We start from the raw sequence: 24,629 nt of genomic DNA, 5'->3' as shown, positions 1-24,629 counted from the left end.
TCAAAAAGCTCAAAATATTTCACAATTTTAAGAATTTTTGAGAAATCCAACGATTTGGTGAATTTTGTAAGGGGGATTCCCACCACCCTCTCTCCTTCTCTAATCGCTGGCATTTCTGTTTAAGGCGCAAATTCCCTAGCTATTAAAATGTTATTTCATTTTAGATGGCATGGTGTTGGTGCTGCTAAAAATACCTTTGGCCTTCTTGTTTTGAACTGATAAACAGAAATAAATTAATGCGCCTTAAACAAATTGCAAATTAACAAATTGTTTTCAACAAAAATCAATGTGCTCTGCGCTTCTCTTCGAAAATGTGTGTCTGTGTGTGTGTGTTAATGTTTGTGTTTTTTTAAAAATTGAATTACCAGTGTTAGAACTGAAAACAAAACAATAAGATTTTCATCACCAAAAAAAAAAAGCAAAAAAAACTCTCATACGTCAGTTTGTGTATAACAACAATACAAAAAAACGTGATAATACCATAAAAACAAAACAGAACTAATGTGCTAATAGGCAAAACAACAGCAATAGCAACAACAACAACAAACACTAATATAGTATTTACGTTATTCTATGCCGGCTTTTTTATTCGTCAAGTCTATGTGTGTGTGTGTGTGTCTGCGGGGGCTAACTGCATTAGATTCTCAAACAAACTAGAAAGTCAGAGAGAAAGAGCGTAAACACAACATCTAAGGTGGGGAGAAAGACATAATCGTTGAATGTGAGAGCCCCCCTCTCTTTGCTGTGTTGGGTGCTTGCGCTAGACCCACCATTTCACTGCTGTTGAATTAGACAACAACAAATAACTTCACTCTACGAAACGGGGCCATGCCAACGCAAAAACCTAACAACAACAAGAAACATTTCATTCATAAAATACAACAAGCACATTGCTAATGAGGTACACAACGCCACTCAAGAACTTTTAGAGTGAATTAAAAAGTAATATTAACAAAAATTTGCAATAATTTCATTATACATTTATGTAGTATAGCAAAAACAAATCTCCCTCATCATTTAAAATAGAATAACGGAAGTGCTTTCAATATTTGCTATAACACACGGAAATTGTGTTAAATAATTAGCTTAGAAATAATTTCACAACAACTGGGGACAGCAAAAAAAAAAACGCCTACGATTTTGAATTGTTTTCACTTCGCATCACAGCACTTCGTCATCGGTGAAACGCAAAAAATCACAAAATTCCTAGACGCGCCACAACATCTAATATTCCTTTGTGCAGAGAAGTCGCAACGCAAAAATAAAGACATTTACCCCCTATCATAGAACTATCACCTGCAAGCAATTAAACATCTTCGTCTTTCAACATAGGTGTCCATTATCACTATTAGTCATTTTGGGTAAAGTTCTGCCATCTGCCGTTTTGGAATCAAAGAAAATGTAAGTACATACCTACTTACCCTATGCTGCTATTCTATGTTTAAAACACACCTTATCTATGGAGTATGACTTCGATTTCAGCTCTGCCATTTACATAGAAATGTTAACATAAAAACTGTTGGTGGGGGTCAACTACTCACATACAACCACCGTGTGCACTAATAATTTTTTCGCAATCTTCCTTCTCTTTCCCTCTCCCTCTTGCTGTGTGGTGTTTGTGTGTATTTTATAGTTCTGGTTTTAGTTGTTGATGTTGTTGTCGTTAAGTTTTATTATTACAACATATGATTAGCAATGGAAATTATTTACAATCCTTTATGACATGCACTTAGTGAGTGCAGTCATAGTCTACCTACCCTATTTCTCATAATCGCCAGTTTTGTTGATACATACACCACAAACGAAAATACACTGCACAGTGGTACGAACGCATATGCGTATTTTAATTAACAAATGTAGAAAGCCACGGAAACCAAAATTTCGTAAAAAGTTAATAAATATTAGATATATTTAAAATAAAATTGAAATTTTTTTTTATAGAATTCATATAAAGACACTTATATTGTTAAACTGTTAGTCAAGCGATGTGCAAATACTATTTTCGTAGCATGGCAATAAAGTAAAAGAAGGCGTAGCGGAGCGGGCCCGGTTCAGCTATTTTTATATAAAAAATAAGTAAGGACGGCTTAAAGTCGGGCGAAGCCGACCTTTTTATACCTTACACCACATTGGCTAGGAAGGTTAAGTCATCGAAATTGGAAAAGTAGAATTTCGACCAAAATCCGGACATATTGTGGGAGTTATAGAAAAAATCATGGTGCAAAAATGAGTTAGCAAAGTCCTTCAAAGTAAAAAATCTAGAAATATATATGGAAGCTATATCTAAATCTGAACTGATTTCTATGAAATTAACCAATGATCACAAATATTATAAGACCGTAGTGACAAATTTTGTGAGGATCGGTTAACAAATGACCAAATTATTACAATATTAGTCAAAATCGGACGAAAATATATATGAGAACTATATCTAAATCTTTACAGATTATAACCAAAATCGGTATACACAGTTAAAATTATAGAAAAAGACATTGTGCAAAATTTAGAGAAAATCTGTTAAGCAATACGGAGAGTAAGGTTCTAAAAGTGAAAATCGGGTGCTACATATATATGGGGGCTATAACCGAATATGAGACGATTTCTATTAAATTCAACAGCAATGTCGGGAGTCAAAAGGGAATCCTTTGTGTCATATTTCATGTGAATTGGTTCATAAATGACGATATTATTGCAGTATTAGTCCAAATCGGGCGACCATATAAATCGGGCGAATATATCCAAATCTGAACCAATTTCCAAAATCTGCATGTTTTGTGAAAGTCGTAGAAGAAAGCGTAGTGCAAAGTTTTGAGAAGATTGGTTGATACATGCGCTTGCCCTAGAAGTTGAAATCGGATTGTAGATTTATATGGGAGCTATATCTGTATCTGAACCAATTTTTATCACATTCACCAGTAATGTCGAGGAAGTGGGACTCCCTTGTGCTAAATTTCAGGTACACAAATGACGATACTATTGCAGTATTAGTCCAAATCGGACAAACATATATATGGGAGCTATATCCAAATCTGAGCCGATTTCTTCTAATTTTAATAGGCTTCGTCTCGAGGCAAAAAAATACGAATAGACAGACAGACGGACAGACGGACACACAAACAGACAGACGGAAAGACGCCCTAGCAACACAGACAAAGCCAAAAACTTGTTACCTAAGCGGTCTTCGATTGCCAATGAAATAACCTCTTAGTATGAGCATTTTGCTGCTACAAATTTTCTCACGTGCTGCTCCGTTGTTCGTGCATTCATTTGTTTTTGCAGTCATTTGAGTGCAGTCCGATTCAAGTTTAAGCTCAATAATAAGGGGGCCTCCTTTTTATAGCTGAGTCCGAACGGCGTGCCGCAGTGCGACACCTGTTTTTGCATGGCATAGTACCTAACAAATGTTGCCAGCATTAGGAGGGGAAAACCACCGCTGAAATTTTTTTTCTAATGGTCTCGCCAGGATTCGAACCCAGGCGTTCAGCGTCATAGGCGGACATGCTAACCACTGCGCTACGGTGGAATCATTTGCTTATAATAGCCAGAAAGAAGAGAGATAGATCCAGCATACGGATAGCATACACTTTCTGGTTCGATTTAGCTATGTCCATCTGTCTGTCTATCCATCTTTCTATTCGTCTGGTTGTCCTTTGTCTGTCTGTGCGTCAGTCTGTCCATCTATCTGTCTGTCTGTCCATGTTAAATTGTCCACAAAGCACAGGTCCAAATCCAATCACATAATCGTGCGTGACATGGATTGAATTAAAATTCTTTTTGTGCGAGTGAGGGAAATCATGATCACGACGCCAGTCACGGCTCACGAGACACTCACGAAATGCTCACAATATACGCACGAGAAAAACATGACTAATGTTTAACAAAAATAACGAAAAAACACAATTTTTTTAATGCGCTTCAAAACATACGTTGGAGGCCACCGTAGCGCAGAGCTTTACATGTCCGCCTATGAAGCTGCTTCGAATGGCGAGAATATTAAAAACAAAATGTCAGCTGTGGTTATCCACTCCCATTGCTGGCGATATTCGTGCGGTACTGTACCATTTGGCGATGCAGCCATGCAAAAATTTCTCCACAAAGAGGAGTTGCACTGTGACATCATTGTGTTTACACTTGAATCGGACAGCACTCATTGATATGTGAGAAATTTGCCCCTGCTCCTTAATGAAATTCAGGCACATTGCTACTATGGGAAAAGTATGGAATCTACGTCTGTCTACGGATGTATAGTAGAGCTGGCAAAATATCGATGGCACTATCGATATTTTATTTTTTTGAATGAATATCGATTGATATTTTATCGATGGATACCATTGCAAAAGTTATATTTTTTGCGAAACTAAACAAGACCATGCTATTCGACATTGAATGAATCCTTTAAGTTATATTGCCTCTATAGAGGGCGCAATTTTCCTCCGATTAGACTAACATTTTGAATAATGATTTCTCTCATGACTTCCAACTGACTTTATTAATCTTGGTTTTATTTGGTCTGTGCATTGATATTGCTTCTATAGAAAACGATATACTAATTTTTACTTCTTTACTTCTCGTCTGAAATATAGGCGATGGGAAATTAACGATAGTATCGGCACTATCGATTTTTATTATTTAAACTATCGAAAATATCGAATGTTGAGATTATCGATAGTTTGCCAGCTCTAATGTGGTACAGGGTATTAAAACTTGTTGAATTTGTTTGTAACACCCAAAAGGAAGAGAGATAGACCCATTGATAAGTATACCGATCGACTAAGAATCACTTTCTCATTCGATTTAGCTATGTTCGTCAGTCTGTCTGTCTTTCCGTTCGTCTGTTTCTCCGTCTGTCCATGTTAATTTGCGTACAATTCAATTTTGGTATGGGCATGTTTTTCGGCGTAGAGACCAAGCCTATTGAAATTGGAAGAAATCGGTTCCAATTTAGATATAGCTCCCACATATATATTCGGCCGATTTGCAGTAATACTGCAATAAAATGTTCATTTATTAACCGATTCTCTCGAAATTTGGCAGGAAGGATTTTCTTATGACTCCCGACATTACAGGCGAATTTCATAGAAATCGTTTGAGATTTGGATGTAGCTATCATATATATGTTCGTCCGATTTGCAGTAATAATGCAATAAAATTATCATTTATTAACCGATTATATTGAAATTAGTTTCGAAGGATTTTCTCTTTACTCTTGACATTACTGGTGAATTTCATGAAAATCGGTCCAGATTTAGATGTAGCTCTCATATATATATATCGCCCGATTATCACTCCTAGAACCACTGCAAGCGCATTTATTGACCAATCTTCCCAAAATTGTGTACAACGCTTTCCTCGACGACTTCCACAATGGCTATAAAGTTTGCTTTAAATCGATTCAGATTGAGATATAGCTCCCACATATATGTTCGTTCGATTTGCAGTAATATTGCAATCATATGGTCATTTGCTAATCGATTCTCTCGAAATATGGCATGATGGATTTTCTTATGACTCCCGACATTACAGGTGAATTTCATAGAAATCGATTCAGATTTGCATATAGCTCCCATATATATAAGCGTCCGATTTCTAATGACTCTCGACATTACTGGTGAATTTCATAGAAATCGGCCAAGAGTTTGATATAGCTGTCATATATTGGGTTGCCCAAAAAGTAATTGCGGATTTTTAAAAAGAAAGTAAATGCATTTTTAATAAAACTTAGAATGAACTTTAATCAAATATACTTTTTTTACACTTTTTTTCTAAAGCAAGCTAAAAGTAACAGCTGATAACTGACAGTAGAAAGAATGCAATTACAGAGTCACAAGCTGTGAAAAAATTTGTCAACGCCGACTTTATGAAAAATCCGCAATTACTTTTTGGGCAACCCAATATGTTTATCACCCGATTTTCACTTCTAGAGCCACTGCAAGCGCATTTTATGACCAATCTTGCCCAAATTTTTATCTGAGAAGTTTGATCGAAATCGGTTTAGAATTAGATATAGCTCCCATATATATGCTCGTCAAATTTTGGGTAATTAGCAATAATCTTGTCCTATGTGAACCGTATTTGTTACATTTTGAACATAGTTGCTCGAAATGTGATACGGATTGTTTAATAACCCATCTGAAAACAGCCGGCGAGGTCCATCAAAATTGGTGCCGAATTAGACATAGCTCCCACTATGTACAAAGTGGGTGTAGGGTATTATAAAGTCGGCTTCGCACGATTTTGATTTTGTTCATCTGTTGGAAGTTGTATTGATGGCTTTGAACGCTACGACAACGGCAATGGCTCTCGCCGTTGCTCCGTGTGCCCAGGTTCGAATCCTGGCCGGGCTCTGCCGAATGACACAGATAGAATGTCTGTCATTACACAAAAATACATGCATTGGGAAAAGTACAGCTAATAAGCAGGGTTGTCGAGCTTGGTTGATGCGGTAATTGTATCATAGATGCGTTTTCGCTATTAATACGATTCAAATACAACATGCCAAAGCACGGCCCTTGAAGCCATCACACCTAATATGGTTGAACAGTCTTCTAACCAAGGACGAAACGCGTCCCATAGTGGTTCGGGTGTGTGCTATCTTTGGCTTTCCTTTTCCATTTGCATCACCGATCATTTAGCTCGTCTCGGAAGAGAAACAAACAAAAATGAACAAAAATTTGTTAAATTAGTTCATAAAATCAAATTTCCCAAAAATTTCTTTTTGTGTAAAATTGGGTTAAAATATGTTGTTTTTTTTATTTTTTCAGATATATTTTAATAAATAATTTTTTATTTTAATAAAATGTTGTATAAATATTTTATCATGACGAAAAATCTAAAAGACATGTATTGTAATTTTAGGATTTTATTGTATTAAATTTTTTAATTTTTTTTAAACAATGTTATCTTTTTTTATGATAATGGCTAAATATATTGTGATATCGTTACACTGTGCGCATTATCTATTAAAAAGTTAAATAACGAAAAAAATGGCTATAAAATGTGCATTTGTTTTCTCGTAGCGATGATGCAATTTTTCAAAATTTCAAAGAACTGTTGGGGTGTTGGTGTATTGAATTTATTTGCATGGTTTGTATGTATGTGTGTGTGTGTGTGTGTAAACATGTAAATGTCTATTTGATTTTCTATTAGCAAAATGAGACTGTGTAGGTTAGAGTTCTGGGAAGATTATTCAAGGTGCAAATTAATCATTGTCTCGCCAGGGGTGTATTACCAGCTTATCTTTCACAGCGGTTTCAGTTGCTAATAGGAAATTGTAGTTGGGTTTTGACAATAAAAAAAAAACAAGTAATAATAGCAATGACAAAAGTTTATTTTAGTTGCAATGGTTACTAAGGTTATCATATAGATATGAAATAACGATTATAGCGGAGCACTTTGTATTAAAACTATTACAATAAAATAATAATAAAAGAAACAGATAAGACGATTATATAAAAACAGGAGAATCACATAAGTTGTGTGGGTCAGTTAATCTATTTAAAAAAACAACGAGGGAAAAGTTTTTGATGAGCTTTGGGATTATGAAAGAATTTTTACAAGATTACTTTGGGGGTAAGGCATATTATGCAATCTAATGTGTTTTTTAGACCCTCTACCATAGGATGAAAATTGCAAATAGCAAATTTTGCCCATGAACATTCCACTAAGGAACAGGGGCAAATTTTTCACCTATCAATGAGTGCAGTCCGATTCAAGTTTAAGCTCAATGATAAGGGGCCCCTTTTTTATAGCCGAGTCCGAACGGCGTGCCGCAGAGCGACACCTCTTTAGAGAGAAGTTTTAGATGGCATATTACCTCACAAATGTTGCCAGCATTAGGAGGGGGTATACCACCATAGGATGTGGGTATACTAATTTCGTCACCTCGAAATATTCGTCTAAGACCCAATAAACTATATATTTGCTATTGATCGTCATTTTTGTCGAAAGCATGCTAATTTTCGAAGGAGAAAATCTAGGCACTTGAAATTTTGCACAAATAATTTCTATTAGTGTAGGTCGCTTGGGATTGTGAATGGGCTTAATCGGTATGTATTGATATAGTTGTCATATAAGCTGTTCTTGTGTCTTGACTTCTTGAGCCTCTAGAGGGCGCAATTCTTATCGGATTTGGCTGAAACTTTGCACGGGGTATTTTGTTATTTCCAACAACTGTGCCACGTAAGGTCTAAGTCAGTTCATAACCTGATATAGCTGTCATATAAACCGATCTCCCGATTAGACTTCTTGAGCTTCTAGAGGGCTCAATTTTTATCCGATTTGACACATATCGTTTTGCTATGAGTTCCAACAACTGTGCCAAGTATGATGTAAATCAGTCCAAATCCTTATATAGCTGCCATATAAACCGATCTCCCGATTAGACTTCATCAGCCTCTAGAGGGCGCAATTCTTATTTGATTTGGCTGACATTTTGCACATGTCGTTTTGGCATAACTTTCAACAACTGTGCCAAGTATGGTCTAAATCGGTTCATAATCTGATATTGCTGCCATATAGACCGATCTCACGATATAGAGTATTGAGCTCATAAAAGGAGCATTTTCCTTCCAATTTCGATGAAATTTGACCCAGTGTGTTCTGGTAGACTCCTACACCTATTTCTTGAATGTGGTTCAGATGGGACCATATTTGGATATAGCAGTCATATAGAACGACCATCCCATAGAGAGTATGGAGCTCATAAGAAGAGCGTTTTTCATCCGATTTCGAGGAAATTTGGCACAGTGAGTTTTGGTGGACCTCTACACCTTTTTGTTAAATATCGTGCGATCGTGCGTATGGTACGATCTGGACGATAATCAACGCGAAAGTGCAGAGGGGTACCAAAACGCACTGGTTCAAATTTCATCAAAATCGGACTAAAATTACGACTTTGATGGGCTCAATACACTATGTCTGCAGATCGGTCTATATGACAGCTATATCCAAAAATTGTTCGCGGCTATATATAACTAAATTCCGACTTTAAGAGACCAGAAGGTCAGATTTATATGCAAAGAATAAGAAATCATCAAAAATTGTTTGGAAAATGTTTTTGTACCCAAGATATTTGCAAAATTATAAATACCTAGCTTTTGGGTATATTTGGGTAAATTTCCGGGTATTTACCCATCGCCCATCTCTACACATCAGAAGTCATTGCACATCATTTGAGAAAAATTGGATTAGAATTGCGCCTTTTAGGTGCTAAAGAGCTAAATCGGGAGATCTGTTTATACGGGAGCTATATCAAGTTATGGACTGTTTCAGACCACATTTCGCACGTGTGTTGAAGGTTATGAGAGATGTCGTTATTCAAAATTGCAGCTAAATCAGGCAATATAAACGGGATATCGGGTTGTATGGGAGCTATTTCAGGTTATGAACCGATTTAAATCATACTTGGCACAGTATTTGTAAATCATAGAAAAACAACTCCTGATATGTGAGAAATTTGCCCCTGTTCCTTAATGGTATCATGGATAAATTTGCATAGATAAAATATATCTTCAAGCTTCGGTCCGGCCAAACTTATGCGAATGGTAACGCTATCCTTCGAATGTGGAACAAATGTCATCAAAACATACAAGTAAAATTGATTTAAACATTTATTCTAAAATTAATATATCAAATAACAAAATATCAAATTTTCGTAGAAAATTTCGTCAAATTTTGATTTTTCTAGAAAATTTCGTCAAAATCTGATTATATTGGAAATTTTTTATTTTGTAATGGTTTACAGTGGTTCAAAAAGAACAAAATTGAAAATATTCCCCAACTTTGAAGCTAGTGATCTGTACACTATTTGGCATTTTGGAACAATTATAGCCTGCAAGAGTCTGGAGAGGCGAAAAGGCTTGGTGTCGATTTTGCAACCACTATGTCTCGCACTGTATTAAAGCTAGAAGCTGGTTTTAAAAAATTGGAGACAATTGTAGGATAGCATATAAGCCTATGACAAAGAACGTCTCGGTTTGTTCCTGTTCCCCAGCAGTAATATTAAGCCAATCTTAGCTGGCGACAGTTAGGCTGGGTCAGGTTGAAAAGAGGGTGCGGACGTTCAGTTATGATGTTCAATTTTAATTATGTATAAATTTTTCAAAAACAAAGTGTCGCTCAGTGACAAGCTCTAAGGTCTCTTAACATTTTGTTCCTCTGCAATTTTGAAATTTTGTAAAAAATATTTCTAAATGCTATGTCCTACTCTGTATTCTGTTATGCTCCATAGTTCAAAAGTTGAGGCACTTTTCTCCATCCTTAGATTGCTGGAGTTGCAAAATTGACTCAAGAGTCAATCTTAATAAATTTCAAAAATTTATCAAATATTTTTTTTTTTTGCATCTCTTTTGATTGACATGCCTCTATATCGCTGGCAATCGAATTTCCACAAATTACACATAAATCAATTTCGTTCTTATGTCTCAGACAGAATATTTAAGTTGTAATTTGTTAAACATGATAACAAAACCAACTGTGATGCAATGTAAGTATTACATCATCGTTGATTGTATGGTGCAATTATGAAAGTCCAAAAATACATAACGTCATACATACACTCAAAAACGGCAAAAAAGGCGTTACAAAAACTCACAAAATGAAAACAAAAGTTACTTTGAGACAAAGAAGTTCTGCAGTGAAAAGCGGTTTTATTAATGATTAATTGAATAAAAGAATTATAAGATATACAAAGAAATTTATGAGAAGCATTCATAAGTAAAAAAAAAAAACATATTAACACGGTCATATTACACCTACATATGCAAATTTCGAAATTTATTTCAATTATTACATACAGCTGTCAGTCCGTCTGTCTCCGTCCTGTATTCGAAATACACGTAATTAAATTCCAACGTAAATGAGAACAACAAAAGCCGCCTTATTAATCAACATTTGTTTGTTCTTATTCTTGTTGCGATACTGTTGTTATTTTGTTTTGATGTTTTTTTTTCGATTTTATTTTATCGATATTTATACAATCGTTCATTCGTTATACTGACCTATGAGTAAAAGCGTATTATTTAAGTTAGTGAGTCCTCGTATTCTTTGTTTTTCTCTCTCTCTCTCTCCCTCTCCCTCTCTTTACATCCCTTGAAACGAGCGCCAACACCCACGGTAGCCTGCCGCGTACTTGTTGAGTTCAGATGTTCACTTGCAAGCGAGTGAAGTTGTATGTGTGTGTGTGTGTGTGCCATTTTTCAGAACCAGCCAGACAGACAATCAGAGAATATTCGTCATAGGCGGCGTTGGTCGTTGAGTTTGCACAAAGCTTCGCATGAGAATCTACAAAACACAAGCACATAAACACACACCAAACACTATACAAAAATGTCTACCACCATTCAATGCAGGCAGCAGCAGGCTTTTGAACACCAGCAGGCAAGCTGGCTGGATGGCTGCCACTCTGCAGTTGGGGTGTGTTTGAGTATTAAAGTGCGTGTGTTTGACCGCCTGTGTGTGTGTGTGTGTGGTGTGTTTTGTACGATTCTTCGGAGTTAATGCACCCCAGTAGAAGTTCAAGGCTGAACAAATCAGTCGTTGTTTATTGCCGCCCGTTTATTCAGCTCTCGTAGCAAAGTAACACATTCAAAACATATGCACATACATACATACGTTAATACAATCAAACTTGTTTATATTTGCTCGTAGTTATCACAATGTATGTAATGATGTCTTAGGCCTCCATTGTCGTCAATATTAGCAATTGGTATTTAGGAATTTATTTATTTTATCGAATGTGGCAAGATGATATTTGCCTTCCAATGTCAAGACAATCACCTATACGTATATACCTATATACAGTCGAACTTCTATAACTCGACCCTCCGAAAAAACTTCGTTAACTTTCTCGTAGTTTGGTTAATTCATTCTTTTACTTCCTTCAGAAGAATAAACAGATTCAACAGTGACAATAATAGCCTGCTAATTTTTTAAAATTGTGGAAACCGTACTGACCGAAATACCATATTTCTCAGCCACGTTTTTTTTTTTTCTTTGATTAATTTTCCACCTCATTTGCGCCATTACTTGCGTCCCATTACATTCAACATACAAACAACTTATTCAAATTCTGTTTCACCCGAAAAGTTATAGAGAAATTCAAGTTATAAAAGTTTCAGTTATAGAAGAAGAATTTAAGCGAATTTGCCTCCTTAGTGCTAGTGTCACTACATGTTCTTCGACTTAAAGAAAATTCGACTTATGTAAGTTCGCGATATGGATGTTCGACTGTATGTATCCCACGAACATTCCTTTAAGGAACAGGGGATACTGATATCAGAATCAAAGTAAACCTCATGATTGAGCCTTCAGATGCCGGCACCAAAGCCGGACATTTTTTGATCTGTGCAAGCATAAGATTTTAAGCTTTAAAAATACGAGAACCCTTATAATAAAACATACGAAAAAGTCTTCAGCTGTGGTTATCCCCTCTCCTCCTAGTGCTGGCGACACTTGTGAGGTGTTTACCTTAGGTAATGCGCCGTGTAAACTATCTACTAGGTGGTGTCGCTATGCGGCCAGCCAATTGGACTCGGCAATGAGAAGGAGGACTGGGCTCATTGATATGGGAGAAGTATCCCCGCTGTTCCTTAATGGTAGGAAAAAGGAAATTTGAATTTTCCCTTACGACAAGGTGAAACTTTAATCGGATAGCACTCTCTGATATGAGCGAAGCCTCTCCTCGGTTCCTTATTTTTATTGTGAGCAATTTTTTTTTCACCAAGACTCTCACATAAGTTCTGTAAAAGTTAACTACTAATATAAGTACCTCCCCCAAAAACGGAGCTTCACGTTAGAACTGTGACGTAAATAGTGAACGCTATTCACGTGGCGTTATCATCAGCCAAATATTTGTTCAGTCATCTGATGACGAATGTGTGTTTGGTGTAAATAAAGACACCAACAACAATGGCCAAAAAAATCAAAAGAACTCGCACACACATACATAGAGCTGATAATAACAATAAATATTGCCCACATTAGAATTTGCCACTGCGTAATGAGGAACACTAACCAACCAACAACCTTCAAAAGTTCAAGGCTTTTGTCAAACGGGTCAGATAAACTGTCTTTGTTTTGCAATATACTCAGGTTTTTGGAAAATCGTAACCAAATCTACTATTAAAGGGATTGTAAGGTAATATAGGATGTGCCGATAGAGCTTTTATAAGAAATTTTTACGAAAATTGGTTATATAAAAAAGGGAATATTAACTTGAATGAAAATCAAATTTTAGCGATTTTTAAGATACAAAATAAATGGTGGTGAAAAATTTTTCATAGAATGTTTAGGTTCTCCTTTTGAAATCCTAAACTCCTAGATCTATTTAGATGCCTCACGATGAACAGCCCGGGACTTTCTAAACTTAAACATGAAAACGGCAACTGCTCAATCGTCTATCCTAATTAAGAGGTTTTTATAGCAATTATTACAAAAAAAAAAAAAAAAATAAAATAGAAATCGCTTGGTTCGTGATTAATTAATTGTTCCAATTAATTTTTTTAATTGAAACCGCTTCAATCATGGACATGGTAATATCAATCAAAGTTTTTGTAAATTGTGATCGAAATAATATTAAAAAAAAGGAATTTTCACTTAAAAAATGATTGAAGATTATTGAAATTTCCAATGAACTCTTAATAGATCCAATTAAAAATAATTTTGCAACAATTAAATAAATCTCCGATCATTGAGCTCGTCTCGAAAGAGAAACAAACAAAAATGGTCAAATTAAATGATCTTCGCCCTAACAGACAAAAAAATTGAAATTAAAGAAAAATTCGGCAGAGCCTAGCCGGGATTTAAACCTGGGCACACGGACCAATAGCGAGAGCCGTTGCCGTTGTCTAGCGTTCGAAGCCATCAATACAACTTCCAACAGATGCACAGAATCATGTGTACCACGGAAGTAGTGTAATTGTCACAGAAAAAAAGTCTGCAATTACACAAAAACACATGCATTGGGAAAAGTACTGCTAATAGACAGGGTTGTGGAGCGTGTGTCATAGAGGCGTTTTCGCAATTAATACGATCCAAATACAATATACTAACGCGTGGCCCTTGAAGCCATCACACCTAATATGGTTGAAAAGTCTTTGCTATCTCTGGCTCTTATTTTCCATTTGCAAAGAAAATCTCCGACCATTACTTTCAAATATCATTTATTTTAACCCCATATTGCCATTGGCCTCAGAATTGGACATCATATTCGTTGTCTCAAATATCTTTCATTGAAACTCCTTATTGCAAAAGTCAGCAAATATGTCCGGTTTGGGGTATGGACCCTAAAAACTATCAAAATCAAGCTCCACTCTCTTTAAGATCCAAAATGTCATGGTGAGCAAGTGCACCCTATTTGGGGGTTGTTATGGGGGTGGGACGTCCTTTAGACAGTTGGTCCCGAATGTTGAAGTCACATTCATGATCTACTACCAGATACTTTTCATTAGAGCCCCATATTTCCATAGTGGGCAAACATGTCTGTTTTGGAGGGTGTTTTGGGGGATGGCCCTGAAAATATATCTCAGATTCGTGTTATACTATAAAATACCTCTTAGTTGAGCCCCATATTGCAATGGTCAGCAAATACGTCCTATTTGGGTGGTGTTATGGGGGTGGGGTGGCCCCACAGACGCTTTTTCCCAATATTTTTTTATCAGATTTGTGCTTTACTCCCAAAGACCTTTTATTTGAGACCCATATTGCTATGGTCGTAAATTTGTCCTCTTGGGGGGTGCTTTTGGAGGGGGCAAACAATTGGTCCCACATTTGATATCAGATTCGTATTCTTCTCTCAAGCACCTTTTATTTGAGCCCCATGTTGCCAGGGTCAGTAAACAAGTCCTACTTGATTTTGGAAAGAGATGGACCCCCAGAAACTTGGTCCCACATTTGGATATCAAATTCGTATTCTACTCGCAAATACCTTTTATTTGAGTCCCATATTGCCATGGTGGGTAAATATGGCCGATTAAGGAGGGTTTTCGGGGTTGGGGTGGTCCCCCAAATACTTGGTCGGGCAATTGGATATCAGATATGTTTTCTTATCTTAAATACCATTCATTTGTGTCCCTTGTTGTCGTGATTGGTCAATATATATATTTGGTAGGTTTTTGGAGTGGGGCGGCCCCCCTAGGTACCCCATCCGAAATTTTTGTTTTTAGATTACTGTAAGAGAGCACACAAAATTTCCCTAAAATCGCAACACCCATCTTCGAAATCTGACATTTCTAAAAATTAGGGTAAGGGGGAGGGTCCGCCCCCCTTTCGGATATCAAAAAATTTAGTACATTATTTTCACCATGGGTTTTTGAGTCTATAAAAAACATACATACAAACAAACAAACCAAAAACAAGCTTAAGGACAAAATCGGAGTTCTTATCAATATGGCACCTCGACACGACTTTAGACATTAGACCCATGAATTCTTAGTCAAAGACTCTAAGATTTTTTTATATATTACGATTTTGACAGCAGTCTAGTACTATGTGTCCTCTTGTCAAAAGCAAGCCCTTACTTTTTTTTGTACTGTTTGGTTATCGGTTCTGTGAACAATAACTAGGCCTTTCTTCCGCCTTTCTTATTTGTTGGAACGTCTACTTGTCCGGGAACCCAAATCAACTTTAGTTAAATATTCATTCAACTATTCAGGGAGTCCTTGTTGGATTCCACCTTCGACTTCATTGTCTTCTTAAGTAAACCTAGTTATAACGGCGGACGATCCATTCGCCCCAAAAGGCTTCGCACTCACCAAGATGGATGTTCTCTGGCCCTCTCGGCCAATTTGTGTGCCCTTACATCCCCTTTTAATCCACTATGGCCCGGTAACCAAATGACGCGGATCGTTTTATCTCAGAGCAGGCTTTAATCTCCTTTTTACACTCCAACAATGGTCGTCACCTTACCGTCCAGATTGTTATAGCCCTGAGGGCTAGTTGACTGTCAGTAAAGATGTAACACTTCATCACCTTAAGCGTTCCTTGACCACCGGGATCTCCATGTGCGGAACCGTAGTATGATCAGTTGGTGTTAGTCTTGCTCTCATGTTAAGAATGATCAGTCTTTTTGGTGTTTTGAGTAAAATCAATGTCAAACTGGGGGAAGTTTCGTCGTTTTGTTTTCCTACCTTGAGAATAAAGACCACTTCGACTTCCTAACATGCCTTCGGTATGTGAAACCATTCCAGGTTTGTATAGAAACTCGAACAACAATTCTCAATACCAAATTTGAGCGAAATCGGATGAGATTTAAAAGATAAATTGCGGAATTGGGCTCTAGTGCGTATGAGTGATGTCAACTTCTGCCAATACTCATACGATTCGAGAACTTTTTTTATAATTTTTGCCCATGAGTAGTCGATTATATGAAGGAAATATTGTAATTTGGCAGAATAGTGAAGAGATGGTTTAATTAGCAGAAGAAAGAAGGTCTGTCGCGTGGCCTTTTCAAGGGGAAAATAACACGGAACAGCGTAATGAACCAGCGGCAAGATTGAATGACAGACTGAAAAAAAGAAACGAAAAAAAAAACAAATAAAAGAGATAAGGCGGATCCGGCTATATAATACACTACACTTTCAAGTATACCAACTACTTTTAAGCAAATCAAGTTTATAGTCATAATAGCTTATAGTCATAATAGTTAGAGAATTCCCATTAATGATGGGAATCTCGTCAGGATTCGAACTCGACGATTCAGAGTCATAGGCGAACATGCTAAACTTTGGTCACGATAGCCTCTAATAACACACCATGGGTAATTTAATATAAAATTTTTATAAACAATTTTTGGTATGAGTTTAGTTCATTCTGAAGATCTACTAGACCTCGTTTTCAGAAGGATAACCGACTGAACTTTATAGAAGTATTGACAGATACGTCCTACACAATCCAGGTTAGGGAATGGTAATATTAATGATTTTTTTTATGGTGCGAGTCGAAATCACGGACCCACAGACAGTGATAATACGAGCAAACTTCGTACTTACCTGTTAAGGGTTTCGTAATTTAATGTGTCAGTACGAAAACCTCATTTGTCATCACATAATGCAACAGCTTTTCTGAATTTCTACAAAGCACTACCTATAATTGGTTCAACAAATATTTGTTTTTTTTTGTCTTCCCTTTTTTCTCCAAGTGTAAAATCAAATCAATCTCCCCTTACAGCACTCTCTTGTTAAATGTTAATCAAATATTTATTTTTAAATCGCAAGTTCAGTACAAGTACTTACCTCATAACTGTCACCCGTTGGAACAAGTTAAGCTTGTCTGCAGTAATTCGAAGAAGTTCTTGTTGAGAACATAAAATGTACAACTCAATACTAAGCAGACAATGAAAGCGAAATTTCCGTTCACTTTTTTTTTAAATCAACTTTTTTTGTTTTCCTGATATCCGTTGTTGTTGAAGCTCTTTTAGAACCAAGGCAGAGCCAAGCAAAACAAAGAAACACAAAACTGCCAACCAGGCAGCCAGCCAGCCAGCCATTAAACACATGGCGCGTATCAAGCAAGCAAGTCCTTCGTGCCGCACTAGAAGGCAATGACTTTGCACGAGTGACTGACCGAAAGGGAAGAGGTAGAACGGTAGAGGAATGTGCTTTCTGATATATTTCTAAATATGTATGAGTTAGTCAATGTTTGTGTGAGTGTGTATGTAGCCTCCCTAAGAACACCTATTACACTAAGCGAAGTTATGAAGGCACACATACGCTCACTAATACCCCTGCTTAATACACACCTACGAAGATGGAGACGCAATATTGCAGACAAAGGGAAACGAATATTTTTTACAGTTAACACTAAACGATGTCTAGTTGTTGCTGTACCCTCTCTTTGGCCGAAATTCAATGTTTGTTGACTTGTCTCCCCTTTTGGAGTAAGGGGGCGTGGTGGGTGAGTGTTGTAGTTGTTGCACAACAAAAATAATGTCTCTTGGTATGTCTGCCGAAATAAAAAAAAAACATCCAAAAGGCATGATAATTACTTGGCGGGTTTTTTTTTACCCGAATACTCACACACACACGCACACATCCGCTCTGAGTTAAAGGAAATTCTTTGTTCCAGACACTTTATGTTAACTTGTGTATGTGAGTGAGCTCCTTTGTATGTTGGTCTGTAGTGGCATTTGCATTACATCATTGTCTGACAAGCGAGCGCCGTCAGTGAACCAAGAATAAAATTTAACCACAATAACATTTTTGGATTTTCCTACTGCGCAAAATATTGAGCTAAATTTTTGAGTTCACCACTTCTGCGGCTTTCAATGTCTACTGACGTTTTGCTGGAGATTTGGAGATTACATTTTAATTTATTTGTATACCCCGCAACATTCTATTGGGGTTAAACAAACTTTTTTATTTGCTAAACTTTAAAATATGATGTAAGACCCTTTTCAATATAGGGTGGTCCATATAATGTTTGTGTTTCGTTCGTACTAGATTTCTTATTCTTGTTGTGGGAAAGCCACAATCAATGGAGGTGGAGAACGATAGTGGAAGGTGTGATCTGCCGCTTTCTTTAGAGGCATCGAGAAAATGCAGGAAATTGCGGCGGTACTACTATCAGGGGCGAGAAGTTGCAATTCAAGTGCGCGATAACGGCAGATTATAAGCCATTGAGATACTTCTTCTTTGATGATTTGGGTTTCGACTGTTCGTAGAGGGAAAGTTGAACTGGAGTTTTCTTCAGTATATACGATTTGGTACAGGTTGAATGGGGCCACAGGGACAGGTATATTTTTTGGGATCTTAGCAGTTCAGAGATAATATAAACTCTGAACGGGTAGAGTGTCTTTCTGGCGGTGGTCCTTACGGTCTAGCATTCTCTGGAGATGATTCCTAAGCAAGAATTCTGTTCATAAATCGAGGTTGCTATACGCCCATTCTTTAAATAAACCTATTGAAAGTAACTTATATAACAGGAACCACGTGCAGAATCTCCTCGGGTACGAATAATATGCTGTGCGGCTAGACTATGAGTAAAGGGATGGAGTTTCTGGGTGTACAAAGCATTTATGAGACCAGTGCTGACATATGGTGCAACTGGCAGAGTGCAAGGCTCTAGATAGAGACATTTGTGCCAGAGAGTTTAGCAAAATCCATTGACTGGACTGTGTCGGCATTCCAGGTATAGAGATTCATTCAGGAAGCAGGTTTGGAAGCGAACCTAAATATGAAGCCTTTTGATGCATACAATCGACACTGTATCTTCAAGGTTGCGCCCAGAACTGCTTCGCACCGGTACAAATTCGGATCTGATGATTTGGACGCGAATGCTGTGTTTGAGGACGAAGAGACTGTCGGTATCAACAGTGGCTTAAAGGTAGCGTCAGGGACGGGATTGAAATCGAAAATTTCATGGGCACTTTTCTTAAGAAAAGTTTTTATTGAAAAATTTGTTTTTTATTTTAATTTTTAAGAGAAAATTTTATTAAAATATTTTTTTAAAGAAAAGTTTTGTTTTTTTTATCGAAAGTTTTTATCGATATTTTTTCTTAGAGAAAATCTCAACGAAAAACTTTCTTAGAGAAAATTTCATCAAAAAACATTCTTGGAGAAAATTTCATCGAAAAATTTTCTTAGAGGAATTTGGTCTGCACATTTTTGGAGAAAATTTTATAGAACTTCTATTTGGAGAATTTTTATCGGAATTTGTTTTTTTTTTTTTTTCAAATTCATTAAAATTTGGGAAAATTTCGGGGCAAGTAAGTCTTTGAAGTAAACCCAAATAAATTTTTTATATATCGATTTATCGAACGTTTTATTGTAATTTTTCTTTATATATAGAATATTGCATCAACATTTTTCGTTATCGCAAATTTCACAGAAAAATATTTCCTTCTTAGAAATTTATTTATCGGAAAATTTATATAAATTTATTTATCTATATTCTTTATCAAAACTTTTCATTATCGAAATTTTTTCCTTATCGAAATTTTTTATTTATCGAAATTTTTTCCTTATCGAAATTTTTTTATGGAAATTTTTTCTTTATCGAAATTTTTTCTTTATCGAAATTTTGTCTTTATAAAAATTTTTTTATCGAAATTTTTTTCTGTATCGACACTTTATCCTAAGCAGCTTTTAACTTTTTCCTTAGCAAAACATTTTTTATCGAACCTTTTTCTTTATCGAAGTTTTTTTCTTATTAAATTGTTTTCTTTAGCCAAGTTTTTTCTTTATCGATTTTTTCTGTATCGATTTTTTTAAAAAAATTTAACTTTAGAAAAAATGTTGTAGAAATTTTGAGTTTAAAAAAAATTTTATAGAAATTTTGACTTTAGAAAAGCGAATGTTTTGTTTGAAAACGACAAGGATGGTACTCACAAGGAGTCGCGTATGGTATTGGGGTCAACTTCGATGTACTCGATGAAAGTATGACGCTGCGATTTACAGAGTAAAGAGCATGTCTATGCCATACCAATTCCCGCATGAAAAATTCTGTTAAATTTTTAGTGGCCCTCGAAGTTTAGTATTTATGTGGACAGTAAGGAGGCGCTCAAGGCCTTGGATTCAACGATAGTAAGCTTGACTTCCGCACTATTTTTGGAAATATTTTTCGCTACCCCTTCAAGGACCAAAATTAAAGTATCTTTTTCCACCACAGTACCATGGAGGCCACCGTAGCGCAGAGGTTAGCATGTCCGCCTATGACGCTGAAAGCCTGGGTTCGTATCCTGGCGAGACCACCAGAGAAAATTTTCAGCGGTGGTTTCCCCTCCTAATGCTGGCAACATTTGTGAGAAAACTTCTCTCCAAGAGGTGTCGCACTGCGGCACGCCGTTCGGACTCGGCTATAAAAAGGAGGCCCCTTATCATTGAGCTTAAAACTTGAATCGGACTGCACTCATTGATATGTGAGAAATTTGCCCCTGTTCCTTAGTGGAATGTTAATGGGCAAAGTTTGCAGTTTTCACCATTAAAATAGCCTATGAAAATATCAAGGAATTAGTTCAGCCCTTTTTTTGTAATGTTTTTTTGTTTTAATTTTTTAGCAATTTTTTGTTTGTTGTAAATTGAAGTTAAACCTTGGGGTCCAGTGCAGTTGTGCCGATCTTATTCAGCTTTAGGAATAAATTATCCGCTCATTTATTTATTTGTTTAAAATTCTTCTATGTGAAATGAGATTCAAATTTTGAGTAGATCAAGGGAGGCAATGAGGGGGCATTTTGCCTCACAGTATAATGACCCAATAAATTTAAATAATTCAGATCGTTGCCTCCAATTTTTTGTTTGCAAATGTGCAAATGCTTGTTTGATCTTTACCATACATTCACTTGTTTGCTTGTGTGTGTGTGTCTGTGTGTGAGAGGATGTGGAGCGTGCAGAGCTTTGTGTTGCAAGAGTTTTGATTATGAATCCATTTTTAAAATAGATGACCAATCAACCTACTTCCAAGAATGACCAAGTGATCTGCAAATAATAGAAAGCCAGTTGTACAGGGCCCCCATTCTAAGCATTTCAGTTTGTTCTAATGGAGATGTTGATAGGAAGGGGGCTCTTAATGCCCATACAAAAAAAAAAAAAAAAAACTGAGCTGTTAAAGTTAATTTTTGAATTCAATGGAATTGTCGGACTTCGAACTGCTATGACATAAGTTAAGAATATCATCACCATCATCACTTGGTGGGGGGCAAAAAGCTGCTGTCTGCGACATCAAGATCGAACGATTAAACAACCAATTCCCTTTGCCTCTCCCCAATGCACAAGCACACAAACACTCACTTATCACCATCACCATCATCAACCTCTCATCGTCACCGGCATCCTCTAGTCATTTTCTAGACCGACTGCTTGCTGCTTGCATTGCTTGTCATATTTTCTATAAAAGGAACATGATGCAAAAGAGAACATGAGTAAAAGAGAAGAGAAGGCAAACAACGAGCAACTGATTCGATCTATTTTGTCTTCTGGTTCTTTGTTTGTATACAAAAATTTCATAATACATTTTATTACCATATACGAGTTAACGCCAACGCCAACAACAACAACATAACACAAAACATGTGACGATGATGGTGCAAGAGTACCGAATGTGCCCACCGGCTTGTGAGAATGAGAGCGTCAGAGTACGGGAGACGTAGAACAAGAAGAACAACAGAATTTATTGGCTATTAGCGCATACAGAATACAGGCCTATTGCAAAATATTTCACACCACTCAGTGGTGTGGCTTTAGGTGGGAGCTTTTAATAAGACTTTCCAAGAGGCTTTGGAGTTTTTTTGTGGGTAATTTTATAACACTGATCACATGTTAAGGGGCTAATGAATTGATGTGTGTGTATGACAACGAAATGTTTGTATAATCAGACTAATGATTGGACTGAGCATGGGCGTGGATCAATTTAAACAAACAACACTCACCAAATGGCTGCCAAAACCGTAATCTACGGCTAATTTTAGAAAAAGTTCCTCAAAAATTAAAAATCTAAAATAAAATGAAGCTTTCAGTTTTAACGACAAAACTGCTGTTTATGTCCCAATTTAAGTCGATTTAGCCCAGACCAATAACTTTAGAAAGAGTAAAGCTAACCGCTCGAAAGTTTGCACAAATACTTTATATTTGAGGCCACCGTAGCGCAGAGGTTAGCATGTTCGCCTATGACGCTGAACGCCTGGGTGTAGCACTGTGGCACGTCGTTCGGACCGTCTATAAAAAGGAGCGGATAGCACTCATTGATGTGTGGGAAGTTTCCCCATTTTCATTTGGGGAATGTTCATGGGAAAATTTGCATTGCGTTCCTGAACGTCTTGACATTCCAAGACGATCTAGCCATTTCTGTCTGTCCTTCTATGAAAATCCAGATAGCTATTGAATATGAAGATATCCGCAAGAAATTTTGCTCAGCTACTTCTGATTTGATATAGGTCGTTGGGGATTACAATTGGGCCACACAGATTCAGATTTGGATGCAACAGCCATATAAAATGGTCCTTCGACTTGATTTCGTAGGGGCTCACAAAGCAGCAATTATAATCCGATTTGGCTAAAATTTAGTTCTTTATGTTTTTTCACGACTTCTAACATCCGTGATAAGTACTGCGAAAATCGGTCTATAACCTGATATAGCTCTCATATAAACCGATCTCCTGATTTGACATCTTAAGTCCCTAGAAGCCGATTATTATTCGATTTGGCTAAAATTTTGCATTAAATGTCTTTTCATGACTTCTAACATCCGTGATAAGTATGGCGAAAATCGGTCTATAACCTGATATAGCTCTCATATAAACCGATCTCCCGATTTGACATTTTGAGTCCCTGGAAGCCGCAATTGTTTTTCGATATGGCTGAAATTTTGCATGTAGTCTTTTGTTATGACTTCAAATAACTGTACCAAGTACGGTCCAAATCGGTCTTTAACCTGATATTGCTCCTATATAAACCCATCTCCCGATTTGACTTTTTGGGCCCTTACAAGCCACAATTTATGTCCGATTTTGCTGAAGTTTTGCATGTAGTGTTCTGTTATGACTTCCAAAACCTTGCAAAATACGATCCGAAACGGTCAATAACCTGATATATAGCTCCCGTATAAACCGATCCCCCGATTTGGCATCTTGAGCCGGAATTGTGTGGCTGAAATTTTGCATGTAGTGTTCTATTACGACTTCCAACAACCTTGTAAAATACGATCCGAAACGGTCAATAACCTAATATAACTCACGGTTAAACCGATCACCCGATTAGGCATCTTAAGCCTCTAGGTTTATTTATAACTGATCTGGCAGAAATTTTGTACGTTAGGTACCCATGTGCCCTTAAAATAAATCCATTTGTGTTAGTTTTTAGTAGAATCTATGGTGGTGAGTTTCTTAGAATCGCCCCAACCGAACTTAACACATTTTTATTTGTTACAATTAGCACATTCCTTATAATTATCACTTTCCCCACCCTTCGGCTACGTCTATGACTTTAGATTGTGAAATTCTTAAGGTTGATGGTATTTGTGTATGAGTAGGCAGACAAAGGCATGATCACTGTCGGTTGCGATACACATCTATGTACATGTATATGTGTATGTGCGATTATATAATATATGTACAAAAGCGAAATTACCAACAAAATTGCAATAATGTAATTGCGTTTTATATAATTCTCTGGTTTTTGCGCTCCTTCAAATGTGATAGGGAAGAATGCAATGCTCTTCGAGTGCTGCTATGTTTTCGCATATTCGTACATGCATGAAAACCATTGTCATCATCATACTGTCTTCTTGCCAGTGTCCATTGTTCTGAAGCAAGAATCGGAAGCTAAAAGTAAAACTTTTTTTGTCCAACAAAACCTCATGGTAAGATGTTGAGGGGATGGTTGCATAAGCCTAGTTATTTTAGTACAAGAGACCAACTCTTACATGCATGATGACTCAAGTGCATTAAAAGGGGGAAATATAAAACAAGCTAAGGCCGTACCGAATTGTATATACCCTTCCACCATGGATCGACTTTTTCAAATTAGAAGGTCAACCGTACTTGTCCTAGAAGTTAGAAGCCAGTAAAAACCTCCTTTGCAAAATTGCAGCCAAGTTGGACAATAATTGCGCCCTCTATGAGCTCATATTTGGCATCATGGCAAACACCAGTTGCAAAGTTTCAGCAAAATTGGATAAAAATTGCGCCATAGAAGCCCAATAGG

The 24,629-nt window shown here is 36.7% G+C and overlaps 1 protein-coding gene across 1 annotated transcript in view; it reads left to right on the top strand.

Moving 5' to 3' along the window:
• Window positions 1–413: 413 nt before the first annotated feature.
• The window catches only part of LOC106080811 (rho GTPase-activating protein gacU), a 110,528-nt gene continuing 86,312 nt past the window's right edge, over window positions 414–24,629 (top strand). The window contains exons 1-2 of the mRNA XM_059364543.1: window positions 414–901; window positions 1,168–1,401. The gene's annotated coding sequence lies outside the window, so the exon portion shown is untranslated. The remainder of the gene's footprint in view (window positions 902–1,167; window positions 1,402–24,629) is intronic.

The sequence above is a fragment of the Stomoxys calcitrans genome, chromosome 3, assembly GCF_963082655.1.
Source record: "Stomoxys calcitrans chromosome 3, idStoCalc2.1, whole genome shotgun sequence".
Lineage (NCBI taxonomy): Eukaryota > Metazoa > Arthropoda > Insecta > Diptera > Muscidae > Stomoxys > Stomoxys calcitrans.
Note: the sequence above shows the minus strand (reverse complement) of the source record. Positions and strands in the feature narration are given on the sequence as shown.